This window comes from Suncus etruscus, chromosome 16 (assembly GCF_024139225.1).
Source record: "Suncus etruscus isolate mSunEtr1 chromosome 16, mSunEtr1.pri.cur, whole genome shotgun sequence".
In the NCBI taxonomy this organism is placed as follows: domain Eukaryota; kingdom Metazoa; phylum Chordata; class Mammalia; order Eulipotyphla; family Soricidae; genus Suncus; species Suncus etruscus.
Window position 1 is genome coordinate 34,992,963 of NC_064863.1, and position 23,027 is coordinate 35,015,989.

At 40.4% G+C, this 23,027-nt stretch overlaps 1 protein-coding gene and 1 pseudogene across 3 annotated transcripts in view; both read right to left on the reverse strand.

The window, feature by feature from the left end:
- Positions 1–23,027, reverse strand: part of APBB2 (amyloid beta precursor protein binding family B member 2) — a 222,928-nt gene that overhangs the window by 151,754 nt on the left and 48,147 nt on the right. The gene's annotated exons all lie outside the window — the stretch shown is intronic.
- On the reverse strand, positions 12,857–12,948 carry LOC126032777 (uncharacterized; annotated as a pseudogene).

A 23,027-nucleotide genomic window follows, 5' to 3' on the forward strand; every position in this document is an offset into this window, starting at 1 on the left:
AGAGGGAAAGAGAGACACACAGAATAGTCTCACTCATCTATGGGTTTAAGAAAAAAAAAAGTCATTTTTGCAACAATCCTCAGAGACAATGAGAGAAGGTCTGGAACTTCCAGCTCACTTCAAGAAGCTCACCACAAAGAGTGGTGAGTGCAGTGATAGAAATAACTACACAGAGAACTACCATAATCATGTGAATGAATGAGGGAACCAGAAAGCCTGTCTGGAGTACAGGTGGGGGTGGGGTAGGATGGAGGGGGATTTGGGACATTGGTGGTGGGAATGTTGCACTGGTGAAGGGGGTGTTCTTTACATGACTGAAACCTAATCACAATCATATATGTAATCAAGATGTTTAAATAAAAAAAAGTTTGGAAAAAAAAGAAAACATTTTACTAGTTTAGGTTATATGATAAAAAAAAAAAAAAAGAAATGTTCTCCCTGTTGGGAGGCCCTAATGTATTTGAAGAAATAAATAAAGTGATCATTGGAAGCCAGGAAGAAATTTTGAAGAGCTGGAGTTTATGTCTTTCAAACATGAGGTCCCAAATTCAATTCTAGCACTATGTGGGCTCTTGTAGTGCTCCCTACATGGGCAGTACTAGATATGGCCTTGGTGGCCACAAGAAACATAATCACCAAGGCGCAAACATTGAACAAGATGATCAAGAATAAAAGGAATTCAAGATCGGACTCCCTGAATATTGCATGTGAGGCTCTGATGTGCCCCCAAAAGATCATGAATCCACATAAATCACAGCTTCTCTCAGGAACAGGTGGACAGTCATTAGGCATGAGATTAAGAGTGGGCAGAGCTCCAGGGAAGTCACTGTGTGAAGCTGGAACACTTGTTTCATCTGATACAAAGTGCATGTAACTGAGCTCAGAGCCAGCTGTTGCTAGGAGAATTCAAAGCTATCATCCTACCTTCCAGGGATTTTGATTTTAGACATTGTGCATGTCAGCCACAAACCAGAGACTCCAAAAACATCACACACTTTCTGATTTCTGTCCCCAACAGAAACGAGGCACTTTTCTCTTACATACTTCTGGAGCTGTTGTTCGCTGTCATCTGGCTTTGAAATGGCATGGACCAAACCTTATTATTTAATGTGCTCATAAAGCAGTACGTTTGTCTCAACATCATATCTCTGACAACTCTGTTCGATCACAATTAGTCTCCCTCATAACATTCTCCATTTTGTGTGGTTTCAGATATTACCCTTAGTAGATATCTCTGAGCAACACCATACAACTAGAGAGGCCAGTGACAAAATAAGGATCCAGAATACCTGTGTGTGGATTTTCCATCCCATAGTCACTTATTTTCTCAAAACACAACTGGTATTGTCCTCAATGTATTTCTCAACTATCTTACAAATCAGGACCAAAGTTCTGGATAATATGGCCCCTCTCCATCTCTCTCGCCTCCCTTGGCACTACAACCCTTTACTCCTTGGGTTATAGATTCTAGAGGTGCCTCTCAACAACTTAAGACTTATACTGCTCCCATCTTCATTCTCTCAGGGTCTCCTAGGACCCAGCTCTTATCCCCTCACCCCTAGACCTACCACCCTAGATAACCCTCTTTCAGTCTTCAGATCTTCCAGAAGACCCTCTCAGAATCCCTTTCCTTAGCTCTGTGCTCTAAGAACTACCAGAATTCTCTCCCCACAGCATTTTCATAACTGACAATCAATCTTCCTGTATGGATCTTTCAAGCTCCACAGGCAGGAACTATAAAGCTTTGGAATGTAATCTATTGCCAGACCACGGTTGGAAATCAATGACTATTTTTCAAATTAATGAATCTAAGGAAACAAACAAATATCCAAAGATGAAGCTGATTACATAAATGGTGGTATTTCTGGTGATATGTTACTGGCAGACATTCATTCAAAATCATGTAATAAAAGTGGTTTTTTTTTCTGGCTAGGGATGTGGCTCAGGGCTAGAGCATGTTTGTGTGTAGAGATTCTGGGTTTGATCCCAGAACCTCACATTTTCCCCCCTTATTCCCACATTAACACAGCCAAGAGAGGCCCTGCTGGTTCCTGAACAATGAAGGAAATAGCCCCTGAATAAATAATGAAAGCCAGTGCTTATAGGGCACTTGTTCTGTATGTGGTTCCCTGAGTTCAATTCCCGGCATTCCATATGGTCCCCCAAGCATTGCCAGAAGTAATCTCTGACTACAGAAACAGAATAAAACCCTAAATACTACATGTATGAATCAAAAACAAATAAGAGTAGGGGCCAGAGCAACAACACAGTGGGTAGGGCACTAGCCTTGCATGCAGCTGAACTAGGTTTGATACCTGGCATCTCATATGTTTCCTTAAGTCCAGTAGGAGTGATTCCTGAGTACAGAAACAGGAGTAACCTCTAACCATCACCAGGTATGACTCAAAAAAAAAACAACAATAAAAATGAAAAGATTTACTAATGAAAATATATCAAGTGAGAATAAAAATAGAACAATATTTTCAAACAATACATCAGATAAAGGATGAATAGACAAGGATTACAGCCGAACACCATTGCAAGTGACTGCTGCCTGACTATTGGCTGTGGCTTTTGAAACCAACCCTGTCCAGAAGTGAATTCAGAAGCTACATGATAAGAGGAGAACTGACATGCCAAAGGAAGGTGGAGCAGAGGAGCCTGGCCACTCTGCTTCACTCTGTGACTCTGAGCGCACATCTCCTAGTCAATGAATCCTAGCACAACACGCCAAAAACATCACACTAAAGGCGTGACAATGGAAAACAATGCAGGCCAACACGATGCATAGAGAATATGGCAGCTCTGAGGACCCAAAAAGTGCCAACCATCTATTTAACCTCTCAGGAGTTGAGAGAAGAAATATGGAGGATGTTCACAGAAATCAAAGGAAGCATAGATAGAGCTGAATGAACCACAAATAAGAGTTAAGAGGATGGCAAAAGCTGGCTCCCTGTGTGTGACACCAGGCGGGGAAAATCCGCGAAAGTACACCGGCCCAGTGGGGCTCAGCTGTGAAAGACTGTGAGTGTGACCTGTCTATGACTGTCTACTGTCCTCTTGCGTGAAACTCTTGCGAGTGGGGCAAAAAGAGCCTCCAGAAACCTCGCTCGCCCAGACGCCATTTTCAGGGAGGGACTTCAGAGCATAAAAACCGGCTATCCTTTGCAAAAGCTGGCTCCCTGTGTGTGACACCAGGTGGGGAAAATCCGCGAAAGTACACCGGCCCAGTGGGGCTCAGCTGTGAAAGACTGTGAGTGTGACCTGTCTATGTCTGTCTACTGTCCTCTTGCGTGAAACTCTTGCGAGTGGGGCAAAAAGAGCCTCCAGAAACCTCGCTCGCCCAGACGCCATTTTCAGGGAGGGAATTCAGAGCATAAAAACCGGCTATCCTTTGCAAAAGCTGGCTCCCTGTGTGTGACACCAGGCGGGGAAAATCCGCGAAAGTACACCGGCCCAGTGGGGCTCAGCTGTGAAAGACTGTGAGTGTGACCTGTCTATGACTGTCTACTGTCCTCTTGCGTGAAACTCTTGCGAGTGGGGCAAAAAGAGCCTCCAGAAACCTCGCTCGCCCAGACGCCATTTTCAGGGAGGGACTTCAGAGCATAAAAACCGGCTATCCTTTGCAAAAGCTGGCTCCCTGTGTGTGACACCAGGTGGGGAAAATCCGCGAAAGTACACCGGCCCAGTGGGGCTCAGCTGTGAAAGACTGTGAGTGTGACCTGTCTATGTCTGTCTACTGTCCTCTTGCGTGAAACTCTTGCGAGTGGGGCAAAAAGAGCCTCCAGAAACCTCGCTCGCCCAGACGCCATTTTCAGGGAGGGAATTCAGAGCATAAAAACCGGCTATCCTTTGCAAAAGCTGGCTCCCTGTGTGTGACACCAGGCGGGGAAAATCCGCGAAAGTACACCGGCCCAGTGGGGCTCAGCTGTGAAAGACTGTGAGTGTGACCTGTCTATGACTGTCTACTGTCCTCTTGCGTGAAACTCTTGCGAGTGGGGCAAAAAGAGCCTCCAGAAACCTCGCTCGCCCAGACGCCATTTTCAGGGAGGGACTTCAGAGCATAAAAACCGGCTATCCTTTGCAAAAGCTGGCTCCCTGTGTGTGACACCAGGTGGGGAAAATCCGCGAAAGTACACCGGCCCAGTGGGGCTCAGCTGTGAAAGACTGTGAGTGTGACCTGTCTATGTCTGTCTACTGTCCTCTTGCGTGAAACTCTTGCGAGTGGGGCAAAAAGAGGCTCAGAGGAGCACGGCCGCTCCGCTTCGCTACGCGGCCGTGCACTCTTTCTAAGGAAAGAACTCCATTGCAACAAGAAGGAAAAATCACACTAAGAACGGCGCTATATCACAGAAGCAAACATTTCTCTCTGGACTGTCTTCTCTGTTACATGCTCGGGCCTAAGATTTGACCCAGTGTGAGGCTTCATCCACGGAGGACTCCCCTCCCTTAGAGGCAAGTCAGCCCATCCAGAAAGGGAGGAGCCAGAGGAGTGTGCTGCCTACATCATATAGACAATGAATACCACTACAACACGTAGAAAAACCCACAATACAAATGTGACAATGGGGAAACAGCGCAGGCCAGCATCAGACATAGAGAATGAAGATGACAATTCTGAGGACCAGATAATGACTGAACAACTAATCAACCTCTCAGATAAGGACTTTAGACTAGCAATATGGAAAGTGCTCAACAGACTCCAAGAAACCATGGATCGAGTTGAACAGAACACTAATAAGAACCAAGAAAATATGAAGGCAGAAATGACAAAACTCCAAACTGAAATAACATGTCAACTAACAGGCCTGAAAAACTCAGTAAACGAAGTGAATGACAAAATGGATAAGCTCTGGGACAGGGTATCAGAAGCTGAGAATAGACTTGGTGCTGTGGAAGATGAGATACATAACAATTCCATACAGCAGGAGAGATTGGACAAAAAACTTAAAGCAAATGAGCAGACAATGGAAAGATTAGTCAAAGAATGGGAACAGACGAAAATAGAAGTCTATGATAAGATCAACAGAAACAACTTAAGAATCATTGGAGTCCCAGAGACCCAGGAAGAAAATTTCCAGGAAGAATCAATGGTCAAGAACATCATTAAAGAGAAACTTCCAGAGCTAAAGAATATATGTGATCAAATCCTGCATGCCCGAAGAGTACCAACCAAAAGAGACCCCAGAAAAACCACCCCAAGACACATCCTAGTCACAATGACAAATCCCACAGATAGAGACAGAATTCTGAAAACAGCAAGATCAAAAGGGGAAATCATGTTCAAGCAAGCTTCCCTGAGATTTACAGCAGACCTGTCACCAGAAACGCTCAATGCCAGAAAGCAGTGGTGGGATATTGTGACAAGACTGAATGAAATGAATGCTTCACCCAGAATACTATACCCAGCAAAACTCACTTTCCGGTTTGATGGAAGAATACATGGTTTCACAGACAAAAAACAGCTCAGAAACTTCACAGACACAAAACCAGTCTTAAGAGAAAAACTGAAAGACCTAATCTAAGACAAGACTACCCAAAAGACACACCAAATTTTGAAATAAAGATGGCGTTAAATCCCAGGACAATTCTTTCTCTCAACGTCAATGGACTAAATGCACCAGTTAAGAGACACAGAGTGGCTAAATGGATCAAAAAACTCAATCCAACCTTCTGCTGCCTACAAGAAACGCACCTGAATAGTCAGAACAAACATAGACTCAAAATAAAAGGCTGGAGAAAAGTTATCCAAGCAAACAACACCCATAAAAAAGCTGGAGTGGCCATACTAATATCAGATAATGCAAACTTTATACTCAGGAAGGTTGTAAGGGACAAAGACGGACATTTTATATTAATCAAGGGGTACGTAGAGCAGGAAGAATTCACTCTCCTAAACATATATGCACCGAATGAGGGGCCAGCAAAATATTTAATACAACTGCTGACAAATCTGAAAAATAATATCAACAACAAAACAATAATTGTGGGGGACCTAAACACGGCTTTGTCAACACTGGAAAGGTCAACCAGACTGAAACCCAACAAGAATATACTAGACCTGAGGAGAGAAATGGAAGAAAGAGGCCTAGTGGATATATATAGGACACTCCATCCCCAGAAACCTGGATACACATTCTTCTCCAATGTACATGGGACATTCTCCAGGATAGACTACATGCTGGCACATAAAACATACCTCCATAAGATCAAGAGGATAGAAATTTTGCAGACTACCTTCGCTGACCACAAGGCTCTGAAATTATTTGTGAACTCCAAAGGGACTCAGAAGAAACACTTTAACACCTGGAAGTTAAACAGCCTCATGCTCAATAACCAGTGGGTCCGAGATGAAATCAAGGAGGAAATAAAAAGGTTCCTGGAAACAAATGACAATAAAGACACAAACTCTCAGAACTTATGGGACACAGCAAAAGCAGTACTGAGAGGAAAATTTATAGCTTTGCAAGCACACATCAGGAAGGAAGAAGGAGCTTACCTGAGTAGCTTAATGACACAGCTAATAGAACTAGAAAATGCTCAACAAAAGGACCCAAGAACAGGAAGACAGAAGGAAATAACAAAGCTGAGAGCAGAAATCAACGAAGTGGAAACTCAAAAAACAATCCGAAAGATCAACGAAAGCAGAAGTTGGTTCTTTGAAAAAATAAACAAGATTGATAGACCACTGGCAAACCTAACAAAGAAAGAGAGAGAGAGAAACTTGATAACTCGTATCAGGAATGAAAAAGGAGAGATCACTACTGATATGACAGAGATTCAAAGGGTAATCAGAAACTACTTTGAAAAACTCTACGCCACTAAAAATGAGAACCTGGAAGAAATGGATAAATTCTTGGACTCTTATAATCTTCCACGGTTGAAGGAAGAGGATGTAGCATATCTAAACACCCCCATCACCATTGATGAAATTAAAACAGTAATCAAATGTCTGCCGAAAAACAAAAGCCCAGGTCCAGATGGATTCACTAATGAATTCTATCAAACTTTCCAAGAGGAACTACTGCCAATCTTGGCAAGACTCTTTCATGAAATTGAACAAACAGAAACACTTCCAAATAGCTTTTATGAAGCCAACATCACCTTGATACCTAAACCAGACAGAGACGCTACCAAAAAAGAAAATTACAGACCAATATCACTGATGAATGCAGATGCAAAGATCCTCAACAAAATCCTGGCAAATAGGATTCAATGCCTCATTAAGAAGATCATCCACTACGATCAAGTAGGTTTTATCCCAGGAACGCAAGGCTGGTTTAACATCCGTAAATCTATCAACATAATACACAACATCAATAACAAGAAAAATAAAAACCACATGATCATATCAATAGATGCAGAGAAAGTATTTGATAAGGTCCAACACCCATTCTTGATCAAAACTCTCAGCAAGATGGGAATGGAGGGAACCTTTCTCAATATAGTGAAGGCCATCTACCACAAGCCAGTGGCAAATATTATCCTCAATGGAGAAAAACTGAAAGCCTTCCCTCTAAATTCTGGCACAAGACAAGGCTGTCCTCTCTCACCACTCCTATTCAACATAGCACTGGAAGTACTTGCTATAGCGATTAGGCAAGAAAAGGATATCAAGGGAATCCAGATAGGAAAGGAAGAAGTCAAGCTCTCACTGTTTGCAGATGACATGATACTCTACTTAGAAAACCCTAAAGACTCTATCAAAAAGCTTCTAGAAACAATAGACTCATATAGCAAGGTGGCAGGCTACAAAATTAACACACAAAAATCAATGGCCTTTCTATACACCAACAGTAATAAAGAAGAAATGGACATTAAGAAAACAACCCCATTCACAATAGTACCACACAAACTCAAATATCTTGGAATCAACTTGACTAAATATGTGAAGGACCTATACAAAGAAAACTATAAAACTCTGCTCCAAGAAATAAGAGAGGACACACGGAAATGGAAACACATACCCTGCTCATGGATTGGCAGGATTAACATCATCAAAATGTCAATACTCCCCAAGGCATTATACAGATTTAATGCCATCCCTCTAAAGATACCCATGACATTCTTCAAAGAAGTGGATCAGACACTTTTGAAATTCATTTGGAACAATAAACACCCTCGAATAGCTAAAGCAATCATTGGGAAAAAGAATATGGGAGGAATTACTTTTCCCAACTTTAAACTGTACTACAAAGCAACAGTTATCAAAACAGCATGGTATTGGAATAAGGATAGGTCCTCAGATCAGTGGAATAGGCTTGAATACTCAGAAAATGTTCCCCAGACGTACAACCATCTAATTTTTGATAAAGGAGCAGGAAATCCTAAATGGAGCAGGGAAAGCCTCTTCAACAAGTGGTGTTGGCACAATTGGATAGCCACTTGCAAAAAATTAAACTTAGACCCCCAGCTAACATCATGTACAAAGGTAAAATCCAAATGGATTAAAGACCTCGATATCAGCCCCAAAACCATAAGATATATAGAACAGCACATAGGCAAAACACTACAGGACATTACAGGCATCTTCAAGGAGGAAACTGCACTCTCCAAGCAAGTGAAAGCAGAGATTAACAGATGGGAATATATTAAGCTGAGAAGCTTCTGCACCTCAAAGGAAATAGTGCCCAGGATACAAGAGCCACCCACTGAGTGGGAGAAACTATTCACCCAATACCCATCAGATAAGGGGCTAATCTCCAAAATATACAAGGCACTGACAGAACTTTACAAGAAAAAAACATCTAACCCCATCAAAAAATGGGGAGAAGAAATGAACAGACACTTTGACAAAGAAGAAATACGCATGGCCAAAAGACACATGAAAAAATGTTCCACATCACTAATCATCAGGGAGATGCAAATCAAAACAACGATGAGATACCACCTCACACCCCAGAGAATGGCACACATCACAAAGAATGAGAATAAACAGTGTTGGCGGGGATGTGGAGAGAAAGGAACTCTTATCCACTGCTGGTGGGAATGCTGTCTAGTTCAACCTTTATGGAAAGCGATATGGAGATTCCTCCAAAAACTGGAAATCGAGCTCCCATACGATCCAGCTATACCACTCCTAGGAATATACCCTAGGAACACAAAAATACAATACAAAAACCCCTTCCTTACACCTATATTCATTGCAGCTCTATTTACCATAGCAAGACTCTGGAAACAACCAAGATGCCCTTCAACAGATGAATGGCTAAAGAAACTGTGGTACATATACACAATGGAATATTATGCAGCTGTCAGGAGAGATGAAGTCATGAAATTTTCCTATACATGGATGTACATGGAATCTATTATGCTGAGTGAAATAAGTCAGAGAGAGAGAGAAAAACGCAGAATGGTCTCACTCATCTATGGGTTTTAAGAAAAATGAAAGACACCCTTGTAATAATAATTTTCAGACACAAAAGAGAAAAGAGCTGGAAGTTCCAGCTCACCTCAGGAAGCTCACCACAAAGAGTGATGAGTTTAGTTAGAGAAATAACTACATTTTGAACTGTCCTAATATTGAGAATGTATGAGGGAAATGTAGAGCCTGTTTAGGGTACAGGCGGGGGTTGGGTGGGGAGGAGGGTGATTTGGGACTTGGGTGATGGGAATGTTGCACTGGTGATGGGTGGTGTTCCTTTTATGACTGAAACCCAAACACAATCATGTATGTAATCAAGGTGTTTAAATAAAAAAAAAATTAAAAAAAAAAAAAAAAAAAAAAAAAGAGTTAAGAGGATATGAAATTGAAATCAGAAAACTCTAAATTGAAATAAGAGGATAGACAAAATATATCAAGTACTCACAAAGCTCAGCAACAAAGGAACAAATAACCTTAATAAAAAGTGGGGAGAAGGGGCTGGAGAGATAGCATAGAGATAAGGCGTTTGCCTTTCATGCAGAAGGACGGTGGTTTGAATCCCGGCATCCCCTATGGTCCCCTGTGCCTGCCAGGGATGATTTCTGAGCATAGAGCCAGGAGTAATCCCTGAGCACCACTGGGTGTAACCCCCCCCCCAAAAAAAAAACACAACACAACAAAACAAAAAAGTGGGGAGAAGAGATAAACAAACACTTCCAGAAAGTGGATATGGCCAAATGGTCAAATGGTATATGAAAATGTGTTGATTGTCACTACTAGTAAAATGCAAATAAAATGACAGTGAGCTGTCACCTCACACCAGTGAAAATGGCCTGTATCAAAAGACTGGAAACAACTAGGGTTGATGGGTTAAAAAGAACTTTAGTCACTATTGGTAGGTATGTTGAGTGGAGAGATAGATCTACTTTATAATCATCCATCCATCCATCCATCCATCCCTCCCTCCCTCCCTCTCTATCTATCTATCTATCTATCTATCTATCTATCTATCTATCTATCTATCTATCTATCTATCTATCTATCTATCTATCTATAGCTACTTTATGAACCCAGTGATTCTGATTATCATCTACACCTCAAACATAAAAACATTAATTTGAAAAGAAACACACACATCTATGTTAGTTCAGTATTTATTATAATATCCAGGATGAAACCCATAAAAATGTCTAATGACAGGTGAGAGGATAAAAAAGTTATGGTATTAACACACAATGGAATACTACTCAGCTGTAAGAAATGATGAAATCTTGCAGAGGGCATCATGCCAAGTGGAAAAAGCATAGGGAGAAGGAACTCACTCATCTATGGGATATAGAACTACAAAGCCAAGGAATATTCAATATCAATTGATGACAAAGCCTTGGTTCTGGATTACAAAACTGAGGTTAATAAGTGGTGGGAGGGTGGCAGGAGAGTGGAATAAGAGATGCACTGGAAGAAACATAAGGACAGAGGTGGAGGATTTTATACACTTTGGTGGTACAGTGAGGTGAATGTATAACATTAATACATACACATTAACACCATTGTAAACACGTGACCTAGATTATATAATTAAATTAATAATAACAACTAAATATTAAAAATGAATAGAAATAGAAGATTATGAAGAGAGGGAGATAGAGCCATAAAACCAGATAAGAAAGGATGCTCATAAAATGTAACAGCTCAGGGCTGGAAAGATAGAGCAACACTTACAATCTTACAAACAGCTTACAATTTGGGCTAGAACTTCAGTACCATGTACAGTCCTCACAGAAACGTCAAGAGAAATTTCTGAGCACAGAGCCAGGAGTAAGCCCCAAGCACCATATAGGATGTGGTTTAATTTTCGCCTCCTCAAATATACCTACCTCTGAGTAACACATTAAGAAAAGATGCTAATTGTATATTTATGTTAATCTGTGTTGCCTGATCTAGTCTTCAGTGAACATGTCTTGACATATGCATTTTGTAATTACAAAAGTTTAGACTCTTTACTAAAGTTACTTGCTAAAATACTTAAACCACCAGTATGTGTTGAACTATGTTTAGTTGAGCCCATTTCTGTAATATTTATCTTATATTTTAAAAACTATTAAAATATTTTTACCAGATGTACTGAAGTTAAAGTAATATTTTTATCACCCTGTCACAGTTTATCACATTAAATTTCTAAGAATTAAAACAAATAAATAATGCATCTAAATTAACTGAGTCAAAATACTGTTGAAGGGGCAGAGACATAGTACAGGAAGTACGTCTTACATGCAACTACAGTGACTGTGACCTTGATTCTAATCCCAGGCACAATATATGGTCCCCAAGCATTGGCAGGAGTCACTCTTGAACTCATAGTCATGAACAGCCCTAAGAATCTTTGGAGGTGGCCCAAATCCAAACATTTCCCTACACTCCTCTCCCCCATATATATATAAGCTTTATATATAAATATATGCAGATATATTTATATATAGATAGATATACATTGTATATCCAGTTGTACCAAATATTAAGGCTGAAAAAAAAGTTCCAAATCCAGAAACCAGTTATCACCCATGAGGTAACATTTATCATTAGAGATGTTATATATGATATATTAAATTTCTTGCTAGGCCAGTGCAAGCCACTCTCAACCTATTTGCCACCTTCATGCTTTAGGCTTTCCAGTTGTATTTCTCAGTAGATTTCTCTCCTCCTTCACATGCTTTCAAATCATTCCATTCATTTATATAAATATATATAAAGCTTATATATATCTGGGTAAAAACATGAGACATGATTAATTTGTGGAAAATTGAGGAAAATGATAATTTCTAGATAAGAAAAGTATTCCTAGTCCTAAAGACAAGTCTTTGGACCCAGTGTATGTTTTGTAGAGCACAAAGTGACTTGGCCTCCCACTGCCACATTGGCTGGAATTAACTTTTTGGCGCATATTATTTTTAGTACAGACTTTTTTTCCTACTTCAATAATTTAATAGGTCATCCCAGAAAAGAAAGTAGTGACACGTGAAGAAGAAAACTTTTTAAAAATGGATTGACCTTCTGTCTGAAAACTTGTAAGTTCATAAGGTCACAATTTCAATTCTTTACCAAGAGGATTACAGAAAACTAAAACAATTTTTTTTGTTTTGTTTTGGGGCCACACCCGGTGATGCTCAGGGGTTACACCTGGCTATGTGCTCAGAAATCGCTTCTGGCTTGGGGGACCATATGGGACGCGGGGGAATCTAATCGAGGTCCGTCCTAGGTCAGCTGTGTGCAAGGCAAATAAATGCCCTACCATTGCGCCACCACTCCGACCCCTGAAACTAAGAAAACTTTTTTTTTTTTTTGCTTTTTGGGCCACACCCGGTGATGCTCAGGGGTTACTCCTGACTATGTGCAGTTCGTCCTAGGTTAGCTCATGCAAGGCAAATGCCCTATTGCTTGCGCCACTGCTCCAGCCCCTAAGAAAACTTTTTTTTATACATTTTATTTTATTTTATTTGTCTCTCAATTCACAATACAAACCAAGCAAAGGGCCTGGGTTGAGGTGTATATGGGGTGCATTTACTGTACCTCCTCTTCCAGTGGTCCTCAAACTATGGCCCGTGGGCCACATATTGTATTTGTATCTGTTTTGTTTCTTCATTGCAAAATAAGATATATGCAGTATGCATAAGAATTCGTTCAGAAGTTTTGTTTTTACTATAGTCAGACCCTCCAATGGTCTGAGGGACAGTGAACTGGCCCCCTGTTTAAAAAAGTTTGAGGACCCCTGTCAATGTAAAGAACACAGCCTGTAGTAAGAATTAGGAGACCTGGGGCCGGGCGGTGGCGCTAGAGGTAAGGTGCCTGCCTTGCCTGAGCTAGCCTAGGACGGACCGAGGTTCGATCCCCCAGTGTCCCATATGGTCCCCCAAGCCAGGAGCGACTTCTGAGTGCATAGCCAGGAGTAACCCCTGAGCGTCACTGGGTGTGGCCCAAAAACCAAAAAAAAAAAAAAAAAAAAAAAAAGAATTAGGAGACCTTATCTTTTCTTTTATTTTTTAATATATATTATATATATAATATAATATATATATATATATATATATAATCCTTCACCAGTGCAACATTCCCATGACCAATGATTCTCAGAGACAAAATAGAGGAGGACTGGAGGGTCCAACTCCTGACATGAAGCTCACCACGGGGATCATTTAGTGCAGTCACAGAAATAATTAGACTGAGAACTATCATAACAAAATGTGACTGAATGAGGGAAGTAGAAAGCCTGTCTAGAGTACAGGCTGGTGTGGGGTGGGGAGGATGGACACTTGGGATATAAGAAAACTTTTTATACTGGTAGTTTTCCACAATCTGTCCAATCACCAATGCTGGTATGCAGGTGGAGAAAGGTCGAAAACTACTGGCCTACTGCCTTGGTTTGAACTGCCAGTTTACAGGACAGGAGCCAGGCTGCAGGTTTCAAAGGTTAATGAATCTGCTTTAGACAACTCTTTCCAACTTCTTCCATTCACTCAAAATTGCTCATTTTCTCCTTTATGATTCCTTGTGCCAGTTGTACTAAATATGAAGGCTGAAAAATAAAGTCCCAAATCCAGAAATCAGCTATCACTCATGAGGTAACATATATCATTAGAAATGTTATATATGATATATTACAATTTCTTGCTAGGCCGGTGCAAGCCACTCTCAACCTATTTGCCACCTGCATGCTTTAGGCTTTCCAGTTATTTTTCTCAGTAGATTTCTCTCCTTTTTCACATGCCTTCAAATCAGTTTCCCAATCCAAGAAAACAATTTTGTGTGCAAATAGAGATTTAGCTAATTAGCCCAAATGGAACAAGACATGCATGAGAAGGAACTATCTTTCCATACTGATTTGTCCAGATTTCATAGTTCTGAAACTCTGTATGTACCTACATCTCCTGGTCCAAGAGAGTTAAGAACAGGGCAGCTGGGTAAGGTGTGTCCACACTTTCCTGCCTCCAATATCCAATGTGTGACTCCACTTATTCCACTCAAGAGATGAAATCTAGGAGCAGGGTGTGCAGACCATGAATCTCCTGACTAGATTAATAAATCCATCGCCCATGACTGATACACATAGCAATCATCTCTACAAAATCCCCTAACCATACACCCCTTTTTCATGCACAAAAGAAACCATTTTAAAGGACTTCTATTTCAAAGTGGATAAACATGTGAGGAAAGAAAAAGGCAAATAATAAAAACTTAAAAAGACAAATTTAGGAAGCAAAAATTCTCCCTAAAGTTCTTGGTATCCAATACTCCAAAGGAACAGCACAGGAATGGTGGAAATTGATTTTTGTGAAGATTTATTAAAGAGAGTGCCTATTATTATCAGAAATTTACCCCCTTTTAACCATCATCAGTAATTTACACTAAAGCCCCAAAATATGCTAGCCATAAAGTCCAAAAAGAAACTTCTTTGCAGCATAGAAATAAAATTACACTAGTATGTGTTAAGAAACAACTACTATGATGAGAATTATTAGATTAAAAGCTTTAACTCACTGTCAGGAGAGATGAAGTCATGAAATTTTCCTATACATGGATGTACATGCAATCTATTATGCTGAGTGAAATAAGTCAGAGAGAGAGAGAGAGAAAGACGCAGAATGGTCTCACTCATCTATGGGCTTTAAGAAAAATGAAAGACATTCTTGCAATAATAACTTTCAGACACAAAAGAGAAAAGAGCTGGAAGTTACAGCTCACCTCATGAAGCTCACCACAAACAGGGATAAGTTTAGTTAGAGAAATAACTACGTTTTGAACTATCCTAATAATGAGAATGTGTGAGGGAAATGGAAAGCCTGTCTAGAATACAGGCGGGGGTTGGGTGGGGAGGAGGGAGATTTGGGACATAGGTGATGGGAATGTTGCACTGGTGATGGGTTGTGTTCTTTACATGACTGAAACCCAAACACAATCATGTATGTAATAAAGTTGTTTAAATAAAAAAAAAAGAAAGAGGAAAAAAATTAACTCTTTCCTACCATTTATCAATATACTCACAAGAAAAGCTCAACCTTGATAGAATACAAAGTATGTATATCAAAAGAATGACAAACTTATTCTTTTTATTACTTAAATATTGATTTGCTGTCAAAGCTTCAAAGATTGATTTGGAACTTGACAGGCATCAAACATAATTCAGAACTTGACAATATAATTATAAAAAGTTATTTTCTTCATCTAAAGCTACACATAATCAGCAGGAATCTTGGTGGTTCCATAAGCAAATTACACTGAAACAGTTCTTTATTTAATACACTCTGTTCTTGTTAGGTAATTTTGATCATAGTCAATGCACCCTAAGAGATTAAGATGTCTATTTGAGGAGTTGAAGAGATAAAAGAGGGCTTAAGGTACTTGTCTTGGATGTGGCTGACCCAAGTTTGATCTCTAGCATCCCATATGGTCATCCAAGTCTTGTCAAAATGATCCCTCAGCATGGAGCCAGTGAACCCTAAACACCACCAGGTGGATTAACCATTCCTTCTGTCTGCTGTCAATTTTTTTAAAAGTATGTCTTATATTTTGTAGGTTTTTGGTTTTGTTGATTTTCAGAGTTGACATTTTAACCCAATGAGTAAGTTTTTGAATTGTACAACAAAAATCACCTTTTCTCAAAATAAAAGACTGAATATAGTTTTTGTAGCTATAATTTTTTACTAGAGCATGAAAGCTCTTATGATGCTTCTGGCTGGTGACCACAAAATAGAAAAAGTTAAAAGCAAAACAAGAAAGCAAAAAAACTTTGGTAAATTGATAATGTATCCAGGTATTTGAGCCTGCTACCCATTTCTCAACTTCTTCATCGATGCATGATTCCTTTAGCCATAAAAGTTTAAGACCCTAGTAAATCGTCCTCAGTACGTATTGACTAGAGTTCCAGGATGGCCAGAAGAGACTCAAAAGAGGAAGCAGCATAGATAAAATCTACGGTTACTTTATATTCCAAGACTGTATAGTTTTCAACCTTAAATGAAATGGGATTTTACATTCAAATGCATATCAGAGAAAATCCATCTCTCCAAATCTCAGCTTCTACCTCTAAAAAATAGTGCAGGGCTCAGAAATATATTACAGCAGGTAAGGTGCTAGCCTGGGTTCAATCTCCTACACTACATATGGTTCTCTGAGCTGGCCAGGAGTGATTCCTAAGGCAGAACCAGGAGTTAACTCTGAGCACAGAAGGTATGGCCCCTCGAACAAACAAAAAAGGCTACATATAATTTTATGAATTTAAGAATAACAGATGTGAACAGGCTATTTCTTAGTAGGCAAGAAATACCTGGTTGCCATAACTACATGAGATGACATCATGACAAACACATGACCACACTATATCACCCAAAGGATGCCTCCAAGTCAGAGTCCCGAGGGCCACACACATCATTCTAGCAGCCAGAGCTAAATCCAGCCTAGTATTTCCAGCCCAGTGAGCTTGCAATGCAAATCCTTCCAGAAGTACACACTGCATTCAAAAGCAAGTAAAGCAGCAGAGCTCAGATTTTCCTAATAGACCACTTTTTTATGGTGCTTAAATAATGATATTAATTAAAAACACCTTCAAAAATAAAAAATGATATAAGCATTGATCTAAGAAATATATCTAAAAGTATCTACATGTGTTAAAATGGTTTCACATTATTTCATATATACATTAAATGTCAAAAAAGATATAAAATTTTACATATATGTACATATAAACTCAAGTCTTACGTGGAAGGTCTACCATGTTACAAATTAAATTTTAATTTTCTCTCTAATAAAATAATAAAAAGGGCTGGAGAGATAGCATGGAGGTAAGGTATTTGCCTTTCATGCAGAAGGTCATTGGTTCAAATCTCAGCATCCCATATGTCCCCTGAGCCTGCCAGGAGCAATTTCTGAGTGTGGAGCCAGGAGTAGCCCCTGAGCGCTGCCAGGTGTGACCCAAAAACCAAAAAAAATAAATAAAATAATATACTAGGGGCTAGCACAGGATACCAACTTATGATCACCAAAATGAATACTAAAGAAAATAATTTTTTTCTTATATAAGTATATGCATATACTTATTTATAATGTTTATTATAATATTTATAACTTATAATATTTTATAATTCATATTTTATTTATTACTAATATTTATTATTAAATTTATGGTTTATAATAATTTATATTTATTTATAATAAAGATATCTTTAAAGCCATTTCTATACTCTTCTAGTTTGATAGGGTGAAACAACAATTCTTCAAAAGAGCAGAGAGGTGAGAGGAGGTTGATAATATGGGCTGAGTCTCAACTCAATTGATGCAGAGTCAGGCATCATTACTCCTGGCTGGGTACTTAAAGGAGGCAGTGTTCCCAGAATGCCTTGCCTTTCTGCCTGTACTTTCCAGGGGTCTAAGACAGAGGGGAAAAAGCCAAGCACAGCTGAGATATGATGTGCTCTTCTTCCACACAATTCACAGAGGCAACTCAAAAAGGACATGAAAAAAGTGGGGTTTCTCTGCAGGAAGAGTTCATTTCCTGGAAGTCAACTCAGAGTCTGCCTCTGAATTCTGCATCCCAAGGATGCAGCCTCTCTTTCATTGTTGAGCTTTTATACAAACAACGTGCAGATGCGCCCAGTACAAATCAATAAAACACAAGAGTTTTAATTTCCCTTGAGTAAACTGGGAAATACACTTGCTCCCCTTACCCCAAGCCATCACAAAGGTGTCTGTTTTTCAAATGAGCTACATTTTTATCTATTGACCTGGTTTGGTTATTTATTCTCTAGCCAACAATCTAGAGTGGTTCAGAGAAGGGAATGCAACCCACCAACCATCATCAAGACTCTGCTGAGCCTTGGTCCCAGTTACAGCTTTAGTGTTACTGCAGCATTTTGAGGAAAAGGTGTTTGCTTTAGTGGTGGCAGACCCCACAACACAGACTCAATTTCATCCCACCAGACTTTGGGATCAGATGGGTACCAAGGTAACCATCATGGGAACCCAGGAAAAAGTGCTCCAAGTCTCAAGGAGATCTTCACAAAAACTGTCCCTTAAATGGGAAGAAAAAAATGCCTCAGGACACATGAAAATGCTAGAAGCTCTCCAAGAAGTTTCAAGTGTGAGCCTGAAAATTGCACTTTGTGCTCCAGAACTATGTCTTTCCATTATTGTTTTGTTTTGCTAATATTTTAATATTTTTAGAAATTAAAAAATTGACTTTTAAAAATAATTTTTGAGGGCTAAACCTGGGGTTACTCAGAGGTTATTTCTGCTGTTGCTTTGTTTTCAATAGTTTTTTAAAAATTTGAATGGGGGGCCTGGAGAAATAGCACAGCGGCGTTTGCCTTGCAAGCAGCCAATCCAGGACCTAAGGTGGTTGGTTCGAATCCCAGTGTCCCATCTGGTTCCCCGTGCCTGCCAGGAGCTATTTCTGAACAAAGAGCCAGGAGTAACCCCTGAGCACCGCCGGATGTGGCCCCAAAACCAAACCCCCCCCCCCAAAATTGAATGGGGGTAGAGGCTGGGTCACCACTGGCAGCGCTCAGGGTACATTCACGGTAAGGATTATCCCCTGAAGGTTTTCAGTAAACCATATGTGGTACTGGAAATTCTTTTTTTTTGTTTTGTTTTGGTTTTGGTTTTTGGGCCGCACCCAACAACTTTCAGAGGTTACTCCTGGCTCTGCACTAAGAAATTGCTTCTGGGGGCCGGGAAGGTGGCGCTAGAGGTAAAGTGTCTGCCTTGCAAGCATTAGCATAGGATGGACAGCCGTTTGATCCCCCGGCGTCCCATATGGTCCCCCCAAGCCAGGGGCGATTTCTGGGCATAAAGCCAAGAGTAATCCCTGAGCGTCAAATGGGTGTGGCCCAAAAACCAAAAAAAAAAAAAAAATTGCTTCTGGGGCTGGAGAGATAGCACAGTGGTAGGGCATTTACCTTGCATGTGGCAAGCCAGGGACAGACCTAGGTTAGATTCCCGGTATCCCATATGGTCTCCCGGGCATGCCAGGAACAATTCCTGAGTGCAGAACCAGGAGTAACCCCTGAGTACTGCTGGGTATGCCCCCAAGCCAAACCCCCCAAAAGAAATTGCTCCTGGCAAGCTCAGGGGCCCTTGGTACTAAAAATTCTAACAAGATTGGTCAAAGAGGCAGCATGTAGGGCAGTGTCTTACCTCCTGTACTCTCTCTCTAGTCCCATATTTTCAGAAACTAAAAAAAAGAAAAAAAGAAAAAAAAAAAGAATAGCCACATCCTGTCTTAGGATAAGCACACCATATACATTTACAATATAGTGGAAAATATAAAATCCCATCATACATAAACTAACACATGGCAGGCACTTAGTAAATAGATTTCCACTCACCTCAAATAAACTTCATATGAGCAGTATTTTGTAAGGAAAAAAGTGAACTTTGAAAAGGCTAGTAAAGGATTCTCCATTTTTGTGACATGAAAAGTTCTACAGAGTTGTATAAAATACTGCTTGCTTACTTATTTCAGTAAGTATTGTGCCCCTACAGACCAGTCAAGTCAGAACAGGTTGAAAAAAAATGGGGCCGGGCGGTGGCGCTAAAGGTAAGGTGCCTGCCTTGCCTGCGCTAGCCTTGGACGGACCGCGGTTCGATCCCCCGGTGTCCCATATGGTCCCCCGAGCCAGGAGCAACTTCTGAGCGCATAGCCAGGAGTAACCCCTGAGCGTTACCGGGTGTGGCCCAAAAAACCAAAAAAAAAAGAAAAAAACCCAGCACAGATCCTTTTTTAATGCTCTCTCAGGATAGAACCCACGGTCACAGTGGAGCAAAAGGGTTGACATCTTGACCAAGGACAATCTTCTTATCACTTTTTATCATTCTTCTTATCACTCTGCATATATTCTGTACCATCAGCCTGTGACCACTGGCTACAGAAATCATCTCAAAAGTGGGAGTTTTATCACATGGAAACAATACAAGAGACCCTGAGAGATGAATGAAGGAGCTGGAGGAGCTAAATGAAGTATATTCCACAGTGGCAGAGCATTCAACCTTACAAAGGAAGGACAGCTGGATATATCCAACCACACATGTGAACCTTGAGGGTGCAATACTTCATGAAATAACTCAGTCATAAATATCATATAAATCATACAAATATTGCATGGTTCAACTGTCATATGTTTTTGTTATATTCACATCTATTTTTTCTGCATCTCGAAAGTGGTGTTCACAAGGACCAAGGGCCATTAACAGTGATTCAAAGTCACCAGAGGGGATGACTCAAGGCGAGAGTCTGAGGATGCAATGCTGCTTGTGTTCTGCAGGATGGATTTCCCAGGCCACCCCTGCAGAAATGGGGTCTCCAGAGTTTAAGCCAGTGATGCTTGGAGGACCTGTTGATGCTGGGAATTGAACAGATGTCTACAGCCATGTGTGCTGTAACCCCCTGAACTATCTCTCAGCTCTCCATGCCCCTTACATATTTAAAAATGGAAGCTGTGCAAGCTGTTTGACAGGATCCTGGAGAAAACATATCTTCTATTTCTACATGTTATCATATTCATTTTTTCTATTTTTACATTTTGCACTGAGGCATGTGATAAAAGCAGCATGCTCCAAATTGATATGAACAAATGCACGGATGGCTAAGATGTACCCTCAGACATCAGTGTGGACAATGAAAAGGGTTTGCAGTAGACTTGAGGGACTTGAGTAAGGTGAATGCTAAGGCACCTGAGAAGACAGACAGTTGTCATCCTGAGGCAGAGCATGATTCTCCTATGGAAATGGGGAAGGCAAGCAGGTGAGAGGGGTGTCCAGAGCAGGGCAACTGGCCTGAGAGCAGATATCCCTCCAGTGAAGCAGGCAGAGATATATGCCCAGGAAGGCTCAGTGCTGGTTCTGAATGAGGAATACATATTGCTGTTGTGTCTCAATCTTTTCCTCACAATGCCTCCATTACAGCCGGTTTCCATTCTATCTTACAGGTTTACCCCCTCGTCTTCAATTGTGGCTCCCACCCATTTATGAGGTCATCACCTGTGACCCTCTCCCCAGAATATTTCGGGGATCCCAGTTGAGAAACACTATGACCAATAGTCATACCCAAAGGAGCCAGCATAAGCACAACAGAAATTAAATGTTTTAGAAAATGAGCTAAACTAAAAGTTTGCAAGAAAGAGCCTCTTATTGCTTCCCACACATGCCAGGAGTGTACTATTCCATAACTACATACATAAATACACACTTTGCACATAACACAGACACACACTTTCCATATAGAAACAGATCATTCAAATACCACAGGAATTTTCTAGGAAGAGTGAAATGAGCCCATTATAATAAAAATGAAGAAACTGAAGTTCACTGCATCCTCGGATCAGCCATGCCCATTTTGGGGTAATGCAATCTCTCTTCTTTTAGGGATCTTAGTTTCTTTCTATGATTTTACTAAATAATTTAATTCACACACATAAAAATAAATAATAAATAAATAAATAAATAATAAGAAACAAGAAACTGAGCCAGTGAGAAATCTGCTCAAGGACAGAGCAACAAAGCAGCTCCAAGGATTTGAACCTTTGATCTATGGGTATACAAGAACTTCACTGCTTTCCACTCTACCACTGGAACACAAGGGAGTAAGAAGCATCATTTTTATTCACCTAGTTTTATCCCATTGCAAGTAAACTGCTTTATAACATAATATTCCATCTAAAACTGAGATGCATTGCCCAGATTGCTGGCCAGCAGCAAGAGGCTCACCTGAGAAAGGGGCTCATTTAGAAAATGGGTGCTTCAACTCAAGCTGGTTGGTTCTCATGAAAGGCCCTGAAGTCATAAGAGGGGAATGCCCAAAAAGGAATGTTGCACATAGCTCAGCATTTCATTAGTCTACCATTTTAAATCTTCCAGACTTCCAGAAGGTTCTTGACAGATCTCTGGCAAGCTCCTGGGAAACACTCAGCCCCAATGGAATCCAGACCAGATATGCCATCAAGCAGGAAATGCATGAGGTTCCAAGTTGCACCCATGTGAGCAAAGAATACAAACGAAACTAATTTATTTCATCCCAGATTCCATCCATCATTTTCAAAGCTGGCTTCAGCAAGCTACTCCAAACTGTATGTGGCACTTTTTCTTTCTTGCCAAGTAAAGCAAAAACCCTTGAGGATAAGCTTATGAAAATAAAAACTTGAGTTTAAATGCATAGTGGAGGGATGAGGGAGAAAAAGAGGTCAGGAGAACTCTGACTAGGGTGGCCATGGTAGGGATTTAAGATGCTGAATGTAGACTTCTGGATTAGATTATGCTTTTTAAATTTCTCATTTAGATTCCTGGCTGGTGCCAAGGTCTCCTATATATTTGACAAGAGTTGTTTTTCTCAGCTTTCTTCCCACAGTGCCCCTCTCTGACCTTGTTTCCTGGCTTTGCTCTGCCCCCATTGCTACTTTCACTTGTGACCCTCTGAGAATATCCTGGTTTCCCAGTGTGGGGATTACATGACCCCCAGTTGAGAAACATGGCCCTTAAGATTAGAAGGGATCCTGATGCAGTTTAGGGAAGCAGTCTGTCATTATTTTTGTTTGAGATGGATACATTAGCAGTAAGAACAGGAGCATACTGGCCATGTCATGTTGAAAATATGTGGGAGAAAGATCAGTCCCATCTTAAATCA